This window comes from Delphinapterus leucas, chromosome 7 (genome assembly GCF_059928025.1).
Source record: "Delphinapterus leucas isolate spDelLeu-1000000601 "Yukka" chromosome 7, BTC_Dleu_Yukka2, whole genome shotgun sequence".
Lineage (NCBI taxonomy): Eukaryota > Metazoa > Chordata > Mammalia > Artiodactyla > Monodontidae > Delphinapterus > Delphinapterus leucas.
In genome coordinates this window covers 98,525,958-98,548,615 of record NC_143135.1, presented here as the reverse complement: position 1 = coordinate 98,548,615, position 22,658 = coordinate 98,525,958, and positions in this window count along the sequence as shown.

Below are 22,658 nucleotides of genomic sequence, written 5' to 3'. Positions count from 1 at the left end.
CAAAAAAAACAACCTAACTTTACACCTTGAGGAACTAGAAAAAGAATAACAAAGCCCAAAGTTAATAGAAAGATGGAAATAACAAAGATTTGAGTAGAAATAAATGAAATAGAGACCAAAAAGACAATAGGAAATATCAATAAAACTAAGAGCTGGTTCTTTGAAAAAAATAAACGAAACCGACAAACTTTTAGCTAGTCTCACCAGGAAAAAAAGAGAACTCAAAATCAGAAATGAGAGAAGAAATGTTGCAGCTGATACTGGAGAAATACAAAGGATTATAAGAGACTGCTATGAACAAGTATATGCCAACAAATTGGACAACCTAGGAGAAATTGATAAATTCCTAGAAGCATAAACCTACCAAGATTGAATCATAATGAAATAGAAAATATGAACAGATGAATTACTAGCAAGGAGATTGAATCAGTAATCAAAAACTTCCCAACAAACAAAAGTCTAGGACCAGACAGCTTCACTGGTGAATTCTACCAAACGTTCAAAGAAGAATTAATACCAGTCCTTCTGAAGCTCTTCCAAAAAATAGAAGAGTGGGAGAACTCTTCCAAACACATTTTATGAGTCCAGCATCACCCTGATACCAGACAAAGAGGCCACAAAAAAAATTCATAGGCCAACATCCCTGATGTAGATGCAAGAAATCCTCAACAAAATATTGGCAAACTGAATTTTACCATACATTAAAGGGATCATACATCATGATCAAGTGGGATTCATTCCAGGGATGCAAGAATGGTCCACAAATAAGTCAAGCGAGATATACCACATTAACAAAATGAAGGGTAAAAATCATATGACCATCTCAATAGATGCAGAAAAAGCATTTGACAAAATTCAACATTCATTTATGGTAAAAACTCTCGACAGAGTGGGTATAGAGGGAACCTATTTCAACATAATAAATGCTATTATAACAAGCCCACATCATACTCCATGGTAAAAAGCTGAAAGCTTCTTCTCTAAGAGCAAGACAAGGGTGTCCACTTTTGCTGCTTTTATTCAACATAGTATTGGTAGTCCTAGCCAGAGCAATTAAGCAAGAAAAAAAAAAAAAGCACCCAAATTGGAAGGAAAGAAGTAAAACTGTCACTATTTGAAGATGACATGATAATATATATAGAAAACCCTAAAGACTCCATCAAAAAACTGTTAGAACTAATAAATTCAGTAAAATTTCAAGATAAAAAAACAATACACAATCAGTAAACAAAATCTGCTGTACTTCTTTATGCTAATAATGAACTATCAGAACAAGAACTCAAGAAAACAGTTTCATTTATAATTGCATCAAAAAGAATAAAATACCTAGGAGTAATTTAACCAAGGAAGTGAAAGCTCTAAGACACTGATGAAAGAAATTGAAGAAGACACAAATAAATGGAAGGATATTCCATGCTCATGGATTAGAAGAATTAATATTGTTAAAATGTTCATACAAAAAGCAATCAGTAGATTCAATGCAGTCCCTATCAAAATTCCAGTGGTATCTTTTACAGAAATATAACAATCCTAAAATTTGTATGGAACCACAAAGGACCACCAAATACCTAAAGCAGTCTTGAGAATGAAGAACAAAGCTGGAGGCATTTCATTCCCTGATTTCAAACAGTTTTACAAAACTGTAGTACTTAAAGCAGTATGGTATTGGCATAAAAACAGACATGTAGGTCCATGGAACAGAGTAGAGAGCCCAGAATTGAACCCACACTTACATAGCCAATTAATTACAAAGATGAGAATATACAATGGAGAAAGGACAGTCTCTTCAATAAATGGTGTTGGGAAAATTGGACAGCCACATGCAAAAGAATGAAACTAGACTACTATCTTACACCATCCACAAAAATTAACCCAAAGGGTTTAATAGACTTGAACATAAGACCTGAAATCATAAAACTACTAAAGGAAAACGTAAATGGCAAGCTTCTTGATATAGATCTTGGTGATGATTTTTTGAATTTGAAACCAAAAGCAAAAGAAACAAAAGTGAAAGTTAACAAGTGAGACTACATCAAACTAAAAGGCTTCTGCACAGCAGAGGAAGCCATCAGCAAAATGAAAAGGTAATCTACTCAATGGAAGAAAATAATTGTAACTCATATATCTGATAAGGGGCTCGTATCCAGAATATACAAACGACACACAACTCAACAGCAAAAAGCAATCTGATTAAGAAACGGGCAGAAGATCTGAATGGACATTCTTCCAGAGAATACATACATATGATCAACAGGTACATGAAAAGATGCTCAACATTATTAATCGTCTGGGAAATGCAAATCAAAACCATAATGAGATTTCACTTCATGACTGCAGAGTGGCTGTTATCAAAAAGATAAGAAATAAAAGCTGTTGAGAGGATGTAGCGAAAAGGGAACGCTTGTGCTCTGTTGATGGGAATATAAATTGGTGTAACCACTATGGAAACAGTATAGAGGTTCCTCAAAAAATTAAAAATAGAACTACATTATGATCTAGCAATTGCACTTCTGGGCATTTATCTGAAGAAAATGAAAACTAATTCAAAAAGATATCCGTACCCTCAAGTTCATTGCAGCATTTTTACAATAGCCAAGATATGAAAACAACCTGAGTGTCCATTGATGGATGAATAGATTAAAAAATCGTGGTATAATATGACCCAGCAATCCCACTACTGGGCATATACCCTGAGAAAACCAAAATTCAAAAAGAGTCATGTACCAAAATGTTCATTGCAGCTCTATTTACAATAGCCCGGAGATGGAAACAACCTAAGCGCCCATCATCGGATGAATGGATAAAGAAGATGTGGCACATATATACAATGGAATATTACTCAGCCATAAAAAGAAACGAAATTGAGCTATTTGTAATGAGGTGGATAGACCTAGAGTCTGTCATACAGAGTGAAGTAAGTCAGAAAGAAAAAGACAAATACCGTATGCTAACGCATATATATGGAATTTAAGGGGAAAAAAAATGTCATGAAGAACCTAGGGGTAAGACAGGAATAAAGACGCAGACCTACTGGAGAACGGACTTGAGGATATGGGGAGGGGGAAGGGTGAGCTTTGACAGGGTGAGAGAGAGTCATGGACATATACACACTAACAAACGTAGTAAGGTAGATAGCTAGGGGGAAGCAGCCGCAAGGCACAGGGATATTAGCTCGGTGCTTTGTGACAGCCTGGAGGGGTGGGATAGGGAGAGTGGGAGGGAGGGAGACGCAAGAGGGAAGACATATGGGAACATATGTATATGTATAACTGATTCACTTTGTTATAAAGCAGAAACTAACACACAATTGTAAAGCAATTATACCCCAATAAAGATGTTTAAAAAAAAAAAAAATCGTGGTATATATCTACACAATGGAATATTATTTAGCCATAAAAAAGAATGAAATCTTGCTGTTAGCAACACCATGGAATGACCTTGAGGGTATTATGCTAAATGAAATAAGTCGGACAGAGAAAGATACCGTATGATTGCTCCTGTATGTGGAACCTAAAACCAAAAAAACAACAGCAACAAAAACCCCCCACAAAACAAAACAAAAACCTAACAAGCCAAGCTCATAGATAAAAAGAATAGATTGGTGGATGCAAGAGGTGGGGTGAGGAGCAGGGTCGATGGGTAAACTGATTTTTTTGTTTCTTTAAATAAATTGAATAAAAATTTTTAAAATGTTTGACGGGTGATTGTGTTACTTGAGCACATGCTGTGCCCTGAGAACTGTATTAGGTTATTGGGGGCTGGTGAGAGGGTTTGGGATATGGACCAGGGACAGGAGAAACACTTTAAAGGTACAGAGAAGTCATTCTCATTCTTGGTGCAGTGCACTGTTTAGAAGGGATTATACAGTATGCAGAGGAGGAAAAAAACAAACAGTAAATGCCATGTGATATAGTGGAAGGAAGATCTGGGAGTCGGTAGGACTCCTACTCACTGTGTGGATGTGTGTTTTTTAAATGAAACAGATTCAGAAATTTACAACACTTAACCACTGCACTATAACAATAAAAATACCAGCTGACATCTGTATAGAGCTTGTGATGTGCCCAGCACTATGCCAAGTATTTTGTATATATTAACTCATTCAGATTTCACAACAAGCCAGTGAGGTAGCTACTGTGCTATTACGATCTCTGTTAAACAGCTGGGGACAGTGAGTCACAGCAATTATAAGTCACTGGCCCAGTAAGTGACAGATCTGGGGTTATATCCAGGCAGACTGGCTCCAGATATCAAGCTCCTAACCACGAAGCTATCCCATCCTTTATTCTGTACATAACTGCAGAGCAAGTGTGGCATTAATGTGATGACATTACATTCCACACTCAAAAGTGGTGTGTGTGTGTGTGTGTGTGTAGTGGGATATCATAACAAAGTCTTCCCCAGAAAAATGAGTCTTGAGTATGGCTTGGAAATCAAGGAAGAATGTGATTTTACAGACAGGAAGCAGGAGGGACAATTCTGGACAGGGTTTGGCCATCGCCACGGCAGGACATGATAATGTGTGGGGAACACGAGGTAAGAGGCTGCCGGCCATGTGCACAGACAGCAAGGTGGCAGTGGGCTTCGATAATCAGGCTCCTTGTCAATACTGAGTAGGACAGATAGTGAAAGAGCGTAAATCTTGGTCACGGTTATTCTGATAGATTTAGGAAGAAAGGAAAGATTCAGGGTGTATGAGTAGGAGGCATCAGACTGGTTAGTTGGAGATGCCATTATCCAGCGCTGATGTCCGGAGGGAGAATAAGACCCTAAAGGAAAGGCTGAATGACTGAGAATTATTCCTCTTGGGAAAGAAGGCTGAGGAAGAAAATAAGAGATTGGTTTCTTTTTACTAATCAAACTTGTGAGATCCTAGAATGGCTTTTTATGAGACATGTTTTTCTTGTCTGGGAGTCCTTAAAGGAAGCTCAGATTGTGTTATCTATCTTAGTTTAATTTAACCTTGTTCCAAGGGAGGGTGGGCTGGCAGTCAGAAATTACAAATACACAGCCTGCCTGTCAGCAGCCCCCCACGTCACACCCGCAGCAGACAGTACAAAGCTGATCACTGTGGCACTTTTTCCCCTGAAGCCAGGTCTGGCCCCAGGTATTCAGGAGAGAATTTTAGGAAAGTCTGGGAATTTTCAGATGCTTGAAGGTGACACAGAACTTAGAAGGTGTTTGTCCTCTATGGTTCGTGGATTTTGCGACTTCCCTTAAGAATAGATGATTCTTCCTCCTAAGTATCACCCAACACTGCTTCTTCTACGGCCGTGCCTTCTCATTCGCTTTTGCCTAGGTGACTGATAAATGTCTCCTAACAAACTCCCTATCTCCAGCCTTGATTTCCTTCTCATCCATTCTCTACACTCTTATCAGATTTGCCTTTTTAAGACAGAGTTCTGATGGTGCCATTGCCTTGCTTAGGTGCTGTGATGGTCCCACTTCCTTTTCAGAAGCAACCCCCACACTTAATGTGGGCAGGAAGGCCCCTTCTCATTGTCCTTTTCCTGTTTCTCATTTACCCAAATTTACCGTTAACACTGGATGATCTCACTTATATGTGGAAACTAAAAAAAGCCAAACTCATGCAGAGCAGAAACCCTGTTGGTTGCCAGGGACTGGGTGGGGTTGTAGCAGGGGAAACATGGGGATGCTGGTAAAAGGGTACAGACTTCCAGTTATAAGATGAGTAAGTTCTGGGGACCTAATGTACAGCTTGGTGACTCTACTTAACAATACTCTATCGTATACTTGAAAGTTGCCATGAGAATAGAGCTTAAATGTTCTCACCATTAAAAAAAAAATGTAACTGTGAGTCAGTGGATGTGCTAACTAACCTTACGGTGATAATCATTTCATAATATGTACATATATCAAATCATCACAATGTACACCTTAAATTTACACAATATTATATGTGAATTATATCTCAGTAAAGCTGGAAAAAAGCCCACAAATTCACCATTATTCTAGGCTTACCAGATTCCTTGGAATTCTTAAAATTCACTGTGCCGTTCCTGCTTTAATATCCATATACTCTCTCTCTCTTTCCTTCTCGACAAAATATACTCACTCCTTTTTTCCCGCCTAACACACATTCTGCTCACGCTTCAAGACTCAGCCCAAGTTCTCAATCCTTCTATAAAACGTTCCCTGACTTTTCCCCAGGACAACTGGTAGCTCTTTCTTCAGCTCCTCGTGGCCCTTTCAGAGGCAAGGACTTGTCTTTTTCACCTCAGTATCTTGATGCTTAATCTAGTGCCTGGCACACAGTTCATTCTAAAATTTGATTAATAAAAATATACATTGAATGACATGTCAGTATTAGTTTTCCCCAGCCCCATTTGGGAATGAATACAGTAAAAGAGAATTGAAACCAGGTTTTCTGACATGCACTCCCTTTGATTTTTCTCCATTTCCATCATTAGGTCAGGCTCTTATTACTTAGACCCCTGAAATGGCCTTGGAACAGGTTTCCTAGGCCCAGAGTTTCCACCAAACGATTCTGCATCCAATCTGTAAGCAGATTAATCTTTCTAAAATTTTTATTTATACCACTTTTCTGTCTAAAATTTTAACCTCTCTTTTTCTACCCAATAAAGTTCAAACTCCTTAGCCATGTATTTAAGGTTTCAAAATCTGTCCCTGAACTACTTCTTTTTTTAAAAAAAAAAAAAAAAATATTATATATATATATATATTAAATTTATTTATTTATTTATTTTTGGCTGTGTTGGGTCTTCGTTTCTGTGCGAGGGCTTTCTCCAGTTGTGGCGAGCGGGGGCCACTCTTCATCACGGTGCGTGGGCCTCTCAGTATTGTGGCCTCTCTTGTTGTGGAGCAAGGCTCCAGACGCGCAGGCTCAGTAGTTGTGGCTCACGGGCCCAGTTGCTCCGCGGCATGTGGGATCCTCCCAGACCAGGGCTCGAACCCATGTCCCCTGCATCGGCAGGCAGACTCTCAACCACTGCGCCACCAGGGAAGCCCCCCTGAACTTCTTTTACTGCTTTATCTAACACGACTTCCCAAGCAGAAGCTTCTTGTTGTAGCCACCTGCACCACTTCGTGGCCAATACGTACCTGGCCAGTCTCTTGTTTGAAATACCTGCCTCTTCATGTCAGTCGTCACCACTACAGCTCTCTCCCCCTCCTTGTGCCCGTCCTTCCTCTTCTTTTTTCACATCTACTTTGTGATTCCTTTTTGTACCACACCATTCAGAAGTAATCCCACAATTTCTAATCTTCCCCTGCAACACGTAGGTCATTTATACCACCCACTTGGAACTTGTCACATACTGCATTATCTTAAAGACCTAGAACATTTGGGTTCTAATTCTAGCTTCACTATTGGTTAACAAAAATGACTTATTCATCTTTGAAATGGGAATGGTGATGGGTACCTATCTCACCTTTGTTAGAGTATGGCAGAGATCAGGTATGAAAATGGTATTTGTGTGAAAGTACTATAAACTGTAGGGGGCTCTTGTTATATTTTATCTTTGATATTAGGTTGCAATTCTTTTTTTTTAATTTTTTTTTGGCTGTGCCACATGGCATATGGGATCTTAGTTCCCCGACCAGGAATCGAACCCACACTCCCTGCAGTGGAAGCGTGGAGTCTTAACCACTGGACCACCAGGAAATTCCCTAGGTTGCAATTCTTATGAAAGCCAGACCTGCATCTTATACACAGGCACTTTCCCTTTGCATCCTGAGCACTTTGAAGCCTGTGTCTTGCACATAGCAGGTGCTCAGGAAATAGCCCTCGAATGAATGATGAATCATCTCCACAGGAAAGAGAGGGAGCCAGATCCTTGCCCTCATAGGGTTTGTTTGTTGACAAATGAGACTAGGGATATCTAGAAATGTGAGATCATGGAGATTCTCCTTCCGAGCTTCTCTTCCCTCAAACCCCACCCCCACGTATACTCACACTCACAACTGCTTATTCTCCTCTTCTCCCTGCTGTCAGTGTGCTTTAGAAAGTAAATAGCAGAACCACGAACAGCTAACATCTGCCATTCATTTTACTTTGATGCTTGTGCTTAGGTCAGCCCCTGGACGCTTTGCCCAAGTAGAAGACCTAGGATGTGTTATTGGGCTGAGTGTCTTTTCTTGGTTATGATAAAAATGACAAAGGCCAATGAACTATTCCACCATGTTCTGGAGAGAGAATAATACAGTCAGAGTTGGAAACTGGATACAGATAGCTTTGTGCTTCTTGATTTTTAGTGTTTTATTGAAGTCGTGATCTAAAACATGTCCTCGAACGGACACCGCTGCAAAGATTAAAGAACCGTTCTGAACATTATTTTGAAAATGACTCATCCTCAGAATGAAGGGCCAGTGATGCATCTGGTACCACTGATGCAGCTGAGGCCCCTGAATAAGAGCTTAAATTTTACCTTTGGAATAAAGGTGGAATATCTGAGGCAGGTGTCTGGGTGTCACCTGAGTGCCATGCCAAGCCACACTGGAACCTAAGTCAAAAAGAAAAGTCAGTAACACTGATCCTGTCTTTAAAAAAATGTATTGTGTTCATCATGGATTTTTTGGCATTGATTTTATTTTTATAATGCTGCATTAAATATTACTTATCTTGATTACTGAGATTTTTGGCTCTACCTTTTAGGTCTGTGTCCAAGGCAAGTGCCTCACTCATCTGACCCTAGTTCCAGCTCTAATTCATTTGATTTTAATGTGTTTGTTTGTGTGTGCACTGGTAACGAATGAAATAGTTTAAAAATTGTTTCAATTACAAAAAATGTGCGTGCTTCCTTAAGGAAGCATAGATTAAGAAGGTAATGAACATAGATAGTTCATATATAGCCTGAAAAATCATGGAATAATCATTATCCTTATAATAACAATGATTGTTTTTAGATTTCTGCCAGGTGTTTTCCAGAAGGCTTTGCTCACATGTGATAGCTCTCTTCTTGGAATTTATAATCTAGCAACATAGATATACATGCAGGGAACATTTAGATGTGGTTGACATTTAGTGAGCGCACACAATGTTCTAGATGCTCTGTGAAGCAGGTTTACATGCTTTATCTTCTTTTATCTTTTTCATAGCAGTCCTGTGTGATAACATTATACCCATTAAGAAAGAGGCTATTTTTTAGAGTACTTTTTGGTTCACAACAAAACTGAGCAGAAAATAACAGAAAGTTCCCATATCCCGCCCCCTGCCAACATCTCCCACTGTCATCGTCCCCCACCAGAGTGGGGCATTTGTTACAGCTGATGAACCTACACTGACATATCAGAGTCCACGGTTTACATTAAGGTTTACTCTTGGTGTCGTTTGTTCTGTGGGTTTGGACAAATGTTTAATGACACATACCCACCACTGTAGTATCATACAGGATATTTTCACTGCCCTAAAGATCCTCTGTGCTCTACCTCTCCATCCCTCCCCAACCCCTCACCACAACCCCTGGCAACCACTCGTCTTTTTACTTTCTCCATAGTTTTGCCTTTTCCAGGATGTCATGTAAGTGGAATTATACAGTATATAGCTTTTCTCAGATTGGCTTCTTTCACCTAGAAATATGCATTTAAGGTTCTTCCATGCCTTCTCACGGCTTAATAGCTCCTTTCTTTTTTAGCACTGAATAATATTCCATTGTCTGGATGATGATATATCCATTTTCATATGAGGAAAGCGAGGCTCTACACCAAAGTCAGAGTGAGCAGAGGGCTGAGATTTGAGCTCCAAATCTCCTGATGCCAACTTGAGTGCTGTATTCACAAATCTACAGTTGCTTCAGATAAGAACGCAGAGGACATTGTCTAAATACGTGTGGATGCAAAAGGAGAGTGCATTGATAGCACCTCGGATAAATGGTGAAGTCTTTGGAGCTTCCTTTTTCCATAAGGCATGTTTGGGACAAGCTGCCATTCTTCCTTTGGTGGTTCCAGGAATGTTTCATGGAGTGAAGGGTCCTTAGGAGGCTTTTAAAAGGCTTCTTAATGAAAGAAAGAGACTGAGATTTGGAAATCTCCCAGGCATATGATGTAAATTGAGAAATGTAGAAGGACATGTGAGTAAGTCAACTTCTTGAGAAACTCCCATGCAAAGCACATATAGTCTTATATACCAGTTATCAAAGTAGTACAACTAAAGGATGACAAAAACAGAACTCTTTCAACAGAATCAAATGTCATTTCTCTTATTTTTATATTTTTCTTCTCTACTGAACAATGGATCTAAAGTGGGTATTAAGTTTGCATTTATTAAGTACTTACTGTGTGTCAGGCCTAGTGCTAATTGCTTTATATGTATTGATTTATTTAATTTTCATATGTTTATAAAGCAGGTTTCATTGTTCTGCCTATTCTACAGATAAGGAAATTCTGTGTCTAAAGAGAAGAGACTTGCCCGAGATCAGACAGAAAATATTTAACGGAGTGGAGTTTGAACCCATGTTGATCTGATTTCAGAGCCAGACTCTTATTTACTATGATTTGTAGAATCTGGCATCCAAAGTGTATTAAACTGATGTTAATTATCCTTCATCACATTTGATCATCCTCTCTAGACTTCTGAAAAGAGTCATGCAGGAGAACTTAGCATCAGTAAACAAGCACTAAATCTATCATTCAATAAGGATGTGCTAAGTACTTCAAGCTGCCCAAATGTAGCCTCGATACTCGTGATAAGAGAAAGGAGAAACATGTTTTATGTCTTTGATATATCTGCAGTTATGTGTAGTTACACCAAACATTTCCACTTCTTAAAAGTAGAGAACTAAAGTTATATTGTGAGTTGGCAAATTGGCCAAGTCTCATATATTACCTCAACAGCCCTTAATGAATAGAAGAGAAGCCAACATTTATTGAACACCGTGGCAACAATTTTATTCCCTCAATGATGAGGCATCATTTTGTTCATTTTAGAAGTAAGAAAACCAAAGTTCAGAAAAGTGATTCATTCAATTACCGAAGAGTCAGTAAGTGGTAGAGTTAGGATTTCCACCCACATCTGTTTGGCTCAAAAGCCTTTGCTCTCTCTAGTACATCCTAATGCTTCTTATTAAGCTCACTTTTCTGGATAAATGTTGCTTCTGTTTTTTACACGTTGGCCCTGTTGAATGTGGTACTGTTGGGTGCCTTGTAAAGACAGACACGGTTATTAAAAATGCCTATGAGGAGAAAAGATGTCAGGACCATGATGTGAGTTTAATGGTGGCTCTGAAATACTCAGGTGCTCAGTTAAGGGAACACTCAGATTTATCGGTCCTATTCTCTAAACTTCATATTCTCTTTCTACGAGGTGAGTGGAAAAATAGTGTAACAATGACTCAGAAGTCTTGTGTTATCTATAAATTAGCTGTATGGCTTTTTGCAACTTTGGACATTGGTTTTCCTCAGTTGCAAAATGAGAAGGGATTGGACACATCGCGTTCCTCAGCCTGTGATTTTATAACACACCTCTGATTTGAAAGTGTGCTTCAGCTGAATCTTCTTAATTCAGGTGTGTAAGCTGGATCTTTATCTTGTAAGATCTTATTTTCTTATTTTTCACTCTAATCACAAAGCATCAATTACACTTAGACAGCCTTCAGTGCTTTCCGTACTTGTGGTGACTTACGTTTGTGTAGCTCTCAGTGGTTTCTAAGGTTCCGTTACATACTGTGTCTCGTTTTCTCTCTCAATAACTTAGATGAACAAAGGCAGCATCAAACATAGGTTTGAGTTACTTCACTTCTTCATCTGCAAAATGTGCATGATATTAGCGTCTGTCTCCTCAACTGGCTGTAAGGAAAAAAATAAGATCACACACATAGCATGCTTAGCAGGGGGTCTGCCAGCATAATCAGTGTTGAGCATGTGTCGGCTATTTTTTTGGTGTTTTCCTCCAGATCCACATGTTCCTGATGACAGGGTTGGTCTAGAACCTCAGTGCTCAACTCAAAGAGAAGTGCTGTTACTCATACACTCCCCTGTTTCAAAGTCTGGGAGAGAAACTAGAAGGAAAATGTCTTCTGGGCAAAGAGTGAACCATTGGCTTTAATCTTGGGGCTGTAAGTGCTGATATATCCCGTCAATATGTCTTACAGTCTCCCCCTCTGGGTTAGGCACTGTGCTAGGCGCTGAGGATGCTAAAATATAAGGATGGCGCAGTCTTTCTATGCAGAGAGCTCACACATAGTGTGAGAGACAGATATGTAAAAAACAGTGTGCCAGGCTTTCAACAAATGTCATTTTAAATGAATAATGAAAGCAAGTGCAGGGTGCCTTGGAGTGGATAAAGAAGGAAGCACCGGGGCTTCCTTGGTGGCGCAGTGGCTGAGAGTCCGCCTGCCGATGCAGGGGGCACGGGTTCGTGCCCCGGTCCGGGAAGATCCCACATGCCACGGAGCGGCTAGACTCGTGAGCCATGGCCGCTGAGCCTGCGCGTCCGGAGCCTGTGCTCCGCAACTGGAGAGGCCACAACACTGAGAAGCCCGCGTACCGCAAAAACGAACAAACAAACAAACAAACACACACAAAAAGAAGGAAGCGCCTAGGTGCCAGGGGAATTTGGCAAAGCTCTGCTTGAGCTGAGAGTCCTGACTGATGAGTTGGTGTTAGCAAGACAAAAGGCTGGAGGAAGGAAGGACATTACGGATAGTGGGAATGGCGTGTATAGAGGAAAGAATGTGAGAGAACAGGACACACTCGGGGGAATGCAAGTACCTCCCTATGCCTGGAGCCCAGCAAGTATAATTTACAGCGAGAGTCTGAGGGGTTGACAGAAACTGAATCTGAGGAAGAGGGTAGGAGTCATACTGCAAAGGGGCTGTATACCATGTAAGGGGCTGGACATTTATCTTGAAAGCAATGGAGTAACATTTCTTGATTTCGAACAACCGAAAAATGGCATGTTTGTTTATTTTAAGAGAGTATTCTGTATTCTGGTGTTTATGTGGAGAAGGACTGGAGATTACAATGACTGGAAGCAGGGTTTCGATTACTGCTACCGTCTAGGCAAGAGAGACTTTGGATACAGATTAAGACTTCAGCAGAGGCCTTGGAGAATTGCCTAGGTTGATGAGCTATTTTGGAGTGATTTGGGAGGATTGGTTATTGGGAGTGGAGAGTAATTTCGAGGGAGGAAGTGGAGTTGACTCTCAGGGTTCTAGTTTGGGTGACAGAGTGAACGGTTGGCCATTATTGGCAAAAGGCAAAGAATGTCGTGCATTAGGGGGAGAAAAGGGTGCTGATGACAGCTCTTTTTTAGCCATGCTGAGTGCGGGTCATTGAAACAAGTCTTGGGGGACTTTGAAAATATCTCTCTGGTGTTCTGGAGAGAAACCTAGGCTGACAAAAGGAATATGAGTGAGCAGTGTCAGGAAAGTGGGTAGCGGTTGAAGCTTCAGCTATGGAATGGCCCAGGGAGAATGGGAGTGAGAAGTCGTTTTGCTTTGCCTGTGTTTGCAGAGACCAGGGAGTTTCGCTACATGAATGAGATTGTTGGAGAAAACTCCTCTAAGAACCACAGGTCCAGGCATATCACTGGGTCAGCAGGGTAATCAGGAAGCGATGAGGCAGCCAGGAGGTGATTTAGGCTTCCTCCTCCCACCCCTGCTCACCTCTGCCGTGTCGCTGCTCTTCTGAGGCTGAATCAAATAAAGGTAAGGAGAAGGGAAACAAGAGAGTGCACTGGGCTACATGTGAAAGACCCATGGTTTATTAGGACTGGAGATGAACCCATTAAACTGTTGGTTGTCATGATGCTGTTGTGTTATTTTTGAGTGTATGTTCCCATTCCCAGATGCTGTTAGGGATGGTGGCAAATTGACCATCTTAATTATGGTCAGTATTCTTTTATGTGTGAGGCATGTTTTATAAAGTTTAGTTGTTTTATTAAAAAAAAAAATTAAAGACTGTTCCCCCCTCCCCCCACCAAGTTCCTTTCTCCAGAAAAGCTGCTCCAGAGTCAGTAGTTCTCTGCATATTTTCCTCAGAAGAACTTCTCTTTTCAGTCCAGAATTTTATCAGCAATTCTTATGCTAAGAGGGGTCAGAAGATGAGGCATTTCTCACGTTACCCTTGAAGCTACTCATGAATAATGGCCTATATCACCTCCATTGTCTGCCCCCCAAACACAAGCAAACAGACAGAAAGGCAGAGGAGAAATTAAAGATCGCTGAATGAGCCGGAGGGGCAGTCTAAGGCTGAGATCGTAGGAATAGGTGAAAAATGCAAGATGGGGCAGAGGGTGACGCAGGGGTAAATGTTTGAGTAGATTAATCAACAGATAGAGAATAAGCCAGATTCCCTGGTTTAAAAGCAAGCAAGAAGAACAACAGAAAAGTATTGTGAAATACTTCACAGTGAGATTAAGGGCATCCCTACCAAAGAGTGATGTAGCTAAAATAAATGAGGCATCATTATTCCGGGCTGAATGCATAATGGATTAAGAAGTTCACAGGGCTTTTCACCGCCCCTTCATACCGGTACTGGCGATTTATGCTGCAGTTTCTGCTGGGGGGCGGGTGGTGGAATCTGTCTCTCAAAATACTTTCCTCCTTCATCAGTGAGTTGATTTCCTTGGGCTCCACTGGGATTTTAGGTTTGTAGGGGTTGAGGAGACAGGAGAAGGTACTAAGAGGGACGACAGAAATACAGATAGTTCCACACCGGGCTGCGGGGCCAGTAGGACCCATCCTGGGACATGCAGTTCCGTTTCTTTGTGGGAAAGCTGTGTGTATTTTTTCTGCTGCCTAAAGGTGATGCTATGTATGAAAACGGTGCCTTTTCCTAACTTGAAAGCATCGCACCTGCCTACCAGAAAACTCATCCAGGACTCTCGAGAGAGAGGCAACATTTAAAATGAAAACTTGGCGGGGCTTCAGTGCTGTGCCGGCTGAGTCATTTTGTGGTGAGGGGAGGCAACAAAGAACACACCAACCGAGGAGGTCACGGAGTGTGACGAGGATCCGTGAGAAGGCCCGCCGTGCTGCCGCGCGAGAGAAAACCAAGCCCTTTGTGCTGGGGCTCGAGTCCAGGGGGTGATGGATGCTTTAAGTGCAGAGGAGGCTCAGACCATCCTGTCCTGTGGCCTGGCTCTTGCTGGGCCCTGTGAGATGACTGGCCAGGGGGCGGGCGTCTGGCCTTTTGTTTCAGTGTCTTCCAAGCAGTGACATCAGATTTGATGGGGTCTTGGCATCTTCCGAGAGGCAAATTTTATGCTCCTGTGTTTCTTATTTAAGCTTGTTAGAAGTAAGTAGAAAGGAGCCCTTTCATCCTAACGGGGAGCGAGAGCTGAGACTTTTGCGTGAGAATAAGGATAAAACCACAGTCAAATCACTGCAACCCTCCAAGCCTTTCTTAAAAGGTTACCTCATGCAATAGCACCATGAAAACAGGAAGAGAGTAAAATAGCGTTGCACTCTGGCCTGAATCTTCCTCGTTTTGTTTTTAAACAAGTATTTTAAGGCAACAGTTTCTTCTCCCTACCCCGCCTTGTCAGCCCAGCACTAGCGAATGTCAACCAGTGGCTGCACTCCGTGGTCCTTTGAGAATATGCTTTGATTTAGTGGCAGTGGTGGCAGTTATGATGGTGGTGGAGGGGATGGTCTTCCGTTCCAGAGTTGAGAGGGGTCTGATATGTGCAGAGTATCTCTCGAGTGACGTGGTTCAGGACTGTCCTAAGGACTGGCTCATACTCACGTCATGGACTCTTTGGATTAAAATGGTAACAAATCAGAATCTACCGAATCAGAATTAGACATGGAAAGGGCTTTGTAAGGTCTTTCTTGTCCATCGCAGATTGCTGGGCTGAGAAGCCCTTCAATTACCGTAGACAGATGAAAATCTCCACCATTGGACCCTATGTCCTTCCTTTAAGTAAGAACCAGTATACAGTATTAAACAGTCTCCTGAAATGACTACCTAGCCCTACCTAGCCAAGAATGGCTCAGTTTTGTTATACTCAGAGCACTTTCTCTCTTTTTCTTAACCTACTGAAATCTTATAGATTTATGGATGAATTGAATCATTCATTTAGCCAACAGGTATTGATATGTTAAGTGCCTAGAGTGCGCACAATGCTAAACGGGAGCACTGTGGTGAATACAAAAGAAATAAAGGAATAATCCTAGTCCTTGAGGAGTGCATCATATTGAACAGGCAAGAAAGTAATTCCTTAAGTGCCTAGAGAACAATGCAGCCCAGTGCAGTGGAAGTATGATCCTGGGAGGCGGTGAGCAGGGGCACGACACAAGCTCTGGGAAGGAAGGCAGTCTCATGGAACAAGGTCCGTCTTGGATTGGCTCTTGAGGAATGGATTTAAATTGGTAGAAGGATGAAGGTTTGGGAGAAACATCTTAACTTTTGTGTAGACTGTATAGGAATTTAAGATTCCTTTTATCCTTAGCGGCTGCTCCTATCCAAGCTGTAGGGACCATCTCATCTACTTTATAACCCATACTCTCCATCCTTCCCCAGCCAAGGCTTCTATCATTCACACTGGTAGTGCTTTGTGCTGGTTGCTCTCCAAACAGGACCCTGTCTGTGAGATGCAGATTAGGTGCTGTAGAGGAATTGGTTCCATGGAAAAGGCTCTATGAATGCCCACCTTGCCATTCTTTCCTAGTGGTGGGTGGTACTAGACTGGTGTTTCTTTCCACCTTTATCCCTTTCAACGAAGGGCTGGTAAACTTAAGTAGTCAATTGTTCTCGCATTATAGAGCATGGGGCCCACTAATTACAGCATAATTTCTGCTGGTCAATATCAGTAATTTCTTCAACCTCATGGATTGCTTCCTTCAAGTCAACCTTCATGAAAATTTTATACTCGAAGCTGGCATTGCATCTTTTGTATCACGATCATGTCAGCTTAAATACCACTTCCTCAGGGAGATCTTCCCTGCAAATCCACATAATCTTTTTCTCTTCTCAACCATGGTACTTTATCACAATTGTTGATGATGTATTTACCTGTGTGGTTACCAGAGTAGCGTTTGAGTCTCCCACTAGAAGGTAAGATCCGTGAGTCAGGAACATAATATGCCTTGTTCGCTACTATACACTTAGCCCCTACCCTAGGTACAGAAATAAATGTTTGATAGCTGGAGGAATGAATTTAAAAATAAGAGCGTGAGTGGGTAGAGATTCATGGTCTTGGGAATTAGGATACCTTGGGATGATTATCAAAGGCAGGGTGGTTTCTGGCTGCTGGCTCTGAAATCACCCATGGGATCTCGAAGAAAGCAGTTGAGAAAGAAGCCTGCTGTGACAGTCTAGAGAGATGTCATCCCTGTGCCCTCTGCATGAAGTCAGCAGATCCTTGGAACTGGCATCCCAACTGTTGTAGAGGAGCACCTCTACAACCTTCTTAAAAGGTTTCTAGTTACCTTTTCTGTGATTACAGGCTGGATGCCTCTGACATTGCCACAGGAGTCCATTTTATTGTAGTGTGGATTTTCCATTAGGGATGCGGAAATCAGCTCGGAAAATCAGGTTTAGTTATAGCATATTTCCAGAGGAAAAGAAATTTCCTCTTATCTTATGTTTTCAGTTTCTTACGGGCTTTTGACCTGGGGAGCTCAGCCGTGCATTCTGAGTATGAAAACAATAACAATAACAGCTAATTTTTATAGACAGGCACTGTTCAAGTGCCTATGTATATAATCTCATTGAATCTTCAAAACAGCCGTATGGAGTAGATATCGCTGTAATCAAATGCTCATTTGGTAGAGGAGGTATAGAGGGAGGCATCAGAACAAACAAGTAACAGGGCTGGCGTTTGAGCCCAGATTTAATTCTCCACGTCACGTTCCCTGTCTGCCTCCTAACACAGGCTAATATTCAAATGCTACCCATGTATCAGACCCAAATATATGGACCAAATATGTTTTCTTATTTAGTTTTATAACAACCCTACGAGGTGAATACAACTACTGTGCCCATGTTACAGGTGAAGGCACTGAGGCTCAGAGAGGCTAGGGAACTTACTCAGGATCACACAGCTAGTTTTTGGCACAGTTAGACTCAAGCTTCGATTGGCTTCCCTCTAAAGGCCTTATTTCCAGCCATTGTACCTTGCTCCCTACACTGTCCCAGAAATGCCCCGTGTGGACCATTCAATGTCGTGGCATTGAGGGACTAGTTAATTGTGTGCCAGGCAAAAGCAGTAGAAAGCTGACAAGTTTTGCTACCATTATGCCACAGCCTTCGTTTCCCTGTACCTTAAAAGGGGGGAAGCGTTCTTTCTTTGGACTACCCTGCACCATCAATTGACCTGTTCTCCCTAATTGGAAACCCTCACATTTCCAATACTAGCACACTTCTGGTAAATGAGCTATTTCAGTTTTCATCCTTTCCACTTGAACTGATGCTGGCGTTGCAAAGGGAGAAGGTGACCCAAGGCAGGTGTTCCTCTCCTTTTATTTCAGACCAAACTCTATCTTTGTACCTATGAAAAATAAGGAAATTTAAATGATGCAAGACAGCTCTCCATAATAAATTCATCATGTATTTCTTTGGGGAAATCTAAAGCATGGTTAAGTTCCTGCAAACTAGATGCCCAAATGAATTTGTGCTCCTTGGCCTTGACTCAGTCTGTCATCCATGCATCGTCCATGTGCTAGCTCAGGCAGGGATTCCCGATTCCCCCACCCTCTACACCCCCATGTTCTGTCTTCTTCTCTTCAAGATGCTTCGGCTTCTGTCATCATCTGGTTCTATAAGGATGAGCTCAAGCTTGGTCTGATCTCTTCAAACTTTAATTTGTAAATGCTCCTGTCAGTACCTGGGTCTTGACTCTCTCCTATGACTCCTGCCTTCCCCTGTTGCCTTAAGGTAGAATCTTCTGCCTTAATCTCAACCCCTCTGAATTCAGTTTCAGCCCTTTGGCCATCAAGGCCCATCCAGAGACTCAGCTAGTTTTAGCAGCTGCCTTTATCACCCCCAACATGAGCAGTACAACTTGGCCCAATCCTTAACAATAGGATACTTTTGTCTCACTGTGATAGTAGAAGTCTTTCAGTCCCAGGGATGATGAAATAGAAAAATGCTTTGACAGTTTCATTTATTAGAAAGAATTTAAATACAAACATCTGAATGGAATAGGTGGTCCTGAAACAAGTTTGAATATGTATACTTTATTATACTTAAAATATTAGTGGAGATCAGGATGAAAGGTAGGGAAATTGCCGGTTGAAGGGGAAAAAAGCCCCCTCAGGTTATATCCTTATCTCACAAAATGCACCAAAATAAAGGTTAGTTATATTACATGCAAAAATTCTTCACATAAAATAACTTGAAGACAATACAGGTGAATATTTGTGAGTGAAAAGTACTTCAAAGTATAAAACCACCTGAGGATATCACAAAGGAAAATACCAATAAATTTGCATATATAGAATATAAAGGTTCTACAAACTAAAAATAAAAATCATAAACAACTTAAAAAACATAGTTCCAGTAGTTGATAAAGGGTATATATGTAGATATGTGTGTGTATAAGATACATGCATGTATGAACCTTATGACTCAATAAGAAAAACAGTAGCAACACGGTAAGGAAATGAAAAAAGGCCAACAGGTAACTAATAAAATAAAAAAGAATAAGTGGTCAGTGAATTCTTAAAAGATCAGTCTGATCTCACTAGAATTCAAAGAAATACAAATTAAACAGCACTACTAAATATGTAGTAGGTGTTAAAATAAGTAAAACAACTAGTGAGACTAGACTGCAGAGAAATAAAAATTTCCTCCAATAGTTAAGTATGTAAGTTGGCAGAAACTTTCTGAAAAGCAATTTAGCAAGATGTAAAAAGAAAGAAAACACTTTGATCCAATAATCCCACTTTCTATACTAAGAAAAGTAGTCAAATAGTTATATAAAAAGATGTCTTTTACAACCTTCTGTATAATACAAATCCTAAATACATCCTAAATGCCCAATATTGGGAAAATAGTTAAATAACATATCTATCGAATAGAATATTACATAATGTTTTAATATGTTTTGAAGGATATTTAAACACCACAAGTGCTTCGGTTATGGTGTTAAACTGAGAGTAGGAAGCAAAATTATTTACATTTTGATCCAAATGCTGTAAAAAAAAAAAACCCACATATTAATACATAAACAGCCACATTTGTAAAAGATTAGAGGGAACTCTATTAAAATACCCAAAGTGGTTTTCTTTAATTGCTATTATCATGGGTAATTTTAATTGTCATCTTTAAATTTTTTTTTCCTAAAATTTTGGCAGCGACTGTGTTACTATTATAATCAGGAAAAGTAATAAACATTATTAAAATGTGTGTACCTTCTTTACTTGAAATTTTGTTTTGAGTGTCTGTTCAATATGAGGAGAGAGAGGCAGACAGGAGGGTGTCTTCCTTCCTTCCCTTGTAGGATCTGGGCCAGAGAAGGTTGTTTGTGAAGCAGGGAGCGTGCATCTTCAGGGCAGCAGACAGGAGTCCTGGTGAGTTGCATATGTCAGCATATGTCACACAGGGCCAGAGGAAATAAAGACCGGTATCAAAAAGAGTGTTGCTAGGGCTTCCCTGGTGGCGCAGTGGTTGAGAGTCCGCCTGCCGACGCAGGGGACACGGGTTCATGCCCCGGTCTGGGAAGATCCCACATGCCGCGGAGTGGCTGGGCCCGTGAGCCGTGGCCGCTGGGCCTGCACGTAAATGAGTGTTGCTAGCATTAAACCAGATGAAAAGACTACTGAAATCTGTTCCTCTCTGAGAAATTTCTGGATCCAGACATACCTAATCTCATGAACCTGCTCTCCTGAAAGCTGTCCTAGATACAAAACGAATATCTGGTTTTTCAATTCTAGATTTTCTAGCAAAGCACTCACCTCCCTGTATTGTAATTGTTGTGACGGCAGACTCTTACACTAGTCTGTAAACTTTTTTTCCCGCTGCGAAGCATAGGCTCCGGACGCGCAGGCCCAGCGGCCATGGCCCACGGGCCCAGCCGCTCCGCGGCATGTGGGATCCTCCTGGACCGGGGCACGAACCCGCGTCCCCTGCATCGGCAGGCGGACTCTCAACCACTGCGCCGCCAGGGAAGCCCTAGTCTGTAAGCTTTGATGGGGGTAGGGACCCACTGTCTGGTAGAGTCGTGCTCAGTAATATTTGCTTAACTGAATGCGTGAATGAATGGACTTGGAAACTAAACTATAGAATAAATAGAAGGGCAGCTTTGTAGCAGCTTCACACTGTTAATATTTTCTTTCTGGCTACAAGTTTTACTTGACTATGTAGATTATGTCTCTTTTTCTCTCAGAGTTTACCCATTGCTGATTTAACCTGTTGGCCATTTGGTCCCACTTTGAACTGAAAATCAGAGTTGATAAAGATCTAAGGGGAAAAAAAAAGGCTGAGAGGCGATTGGATGTAGTGGTCAGGAGTATGGGCTCAGGCATTAAATTGCCTGGCTGTGGAATTTGACTGTGCCATGTGCTAGCTCAGTGATCTTGGGCAGGTCGCTTGACCTCTCTGTGCTCTAGTTTCTCCATCTGTAAGGAGTGACGATGACACTAGAATGTACCTCATAGGGTTGCTGTGAGGCTTAAGTGGCTTATTATGCATAAAGCATTTAGCCCATTGCTTGGCCCAGTATAAATGCTATATAAGTGGTAGCTGTTATTTTTTTTTTTTTTTCTGAAAAGCAACAGACATTCTCTTCAGTTAACTACAACTATCGAATTAGTATATTTTGGTGTCTGTAAGCCTCCCAATGTTTCCTATCCAAACCATGCAAAGATAATGAACTTGATGTCTTCACAAAGCTTGCTATTTTGTAGCAATTATTTTAATCTCTCTCATCTATCGTCTCCTTTCATTAGGTAATAATTATCATGACAAAGTAATAAAAAGGGTCCTTTAAAAATAGTTCTAATATTTCAGATGTCAAACAGCAATTACCACAAAAAGTTACTCCAAGACCTGCAGTATTTCTCACTTAAATGCTTTGTAATTATTTTCATTTTACTGATATGATTTAAACATTTTCTTTTCTAGACTCTAAGCTCTTTGAGGACAAACATTGTCTTACTACCCCTCCTATCTGTATTACTCTTCATGAATATTTTACTGACCTACAAATATTTCTTAAATGAATAATTAGGTTTTTTCTCCTTTTATTACAAACACAGGGGACTCTCAGTAGTGATATGCTTACCTCTTAGCAAAGGTGTCTCTGACACTTTAGTAGATGATTCCTTGTAATTTCATCTGGGAATTTAAAAATCCTGTTTTCTACCCTCAAACAGTGATATCTGCAACGAAGAGAGGATCCACCCGAAGACTGGTTGGTGGTGACCATTCACTTGACACAGCTCCTCCAGTAGAAATGACTGCTCTCATCTCCCCTGTAGGTCTGAAATATGTAACTGTGCACACAAGGAGGTGCTGGAGCATATTACTCATCCTCTATTTCTTTCTGTCTTTTTAAAATAAATTTATTTATTTATTTAGTTTTGGCTACATTGGGTCTTCGTTGCTGCATGTGGGCTTTCTCTAGTTGCGGTGTGTGTGCTTCTCATTGCAGTGGCTTCTCTTGTTGTGGAGCATGGGCTCTAGGCATGCAGGCTTCAGTAGTTGTGGCTTGCGGCCTCTAGAGTGCAGGGTCAGCAGTTGTGGCGCATGGGCTTAGTTGCTCCACGGCATGTGGGATCTTCCCAGACCAGGGC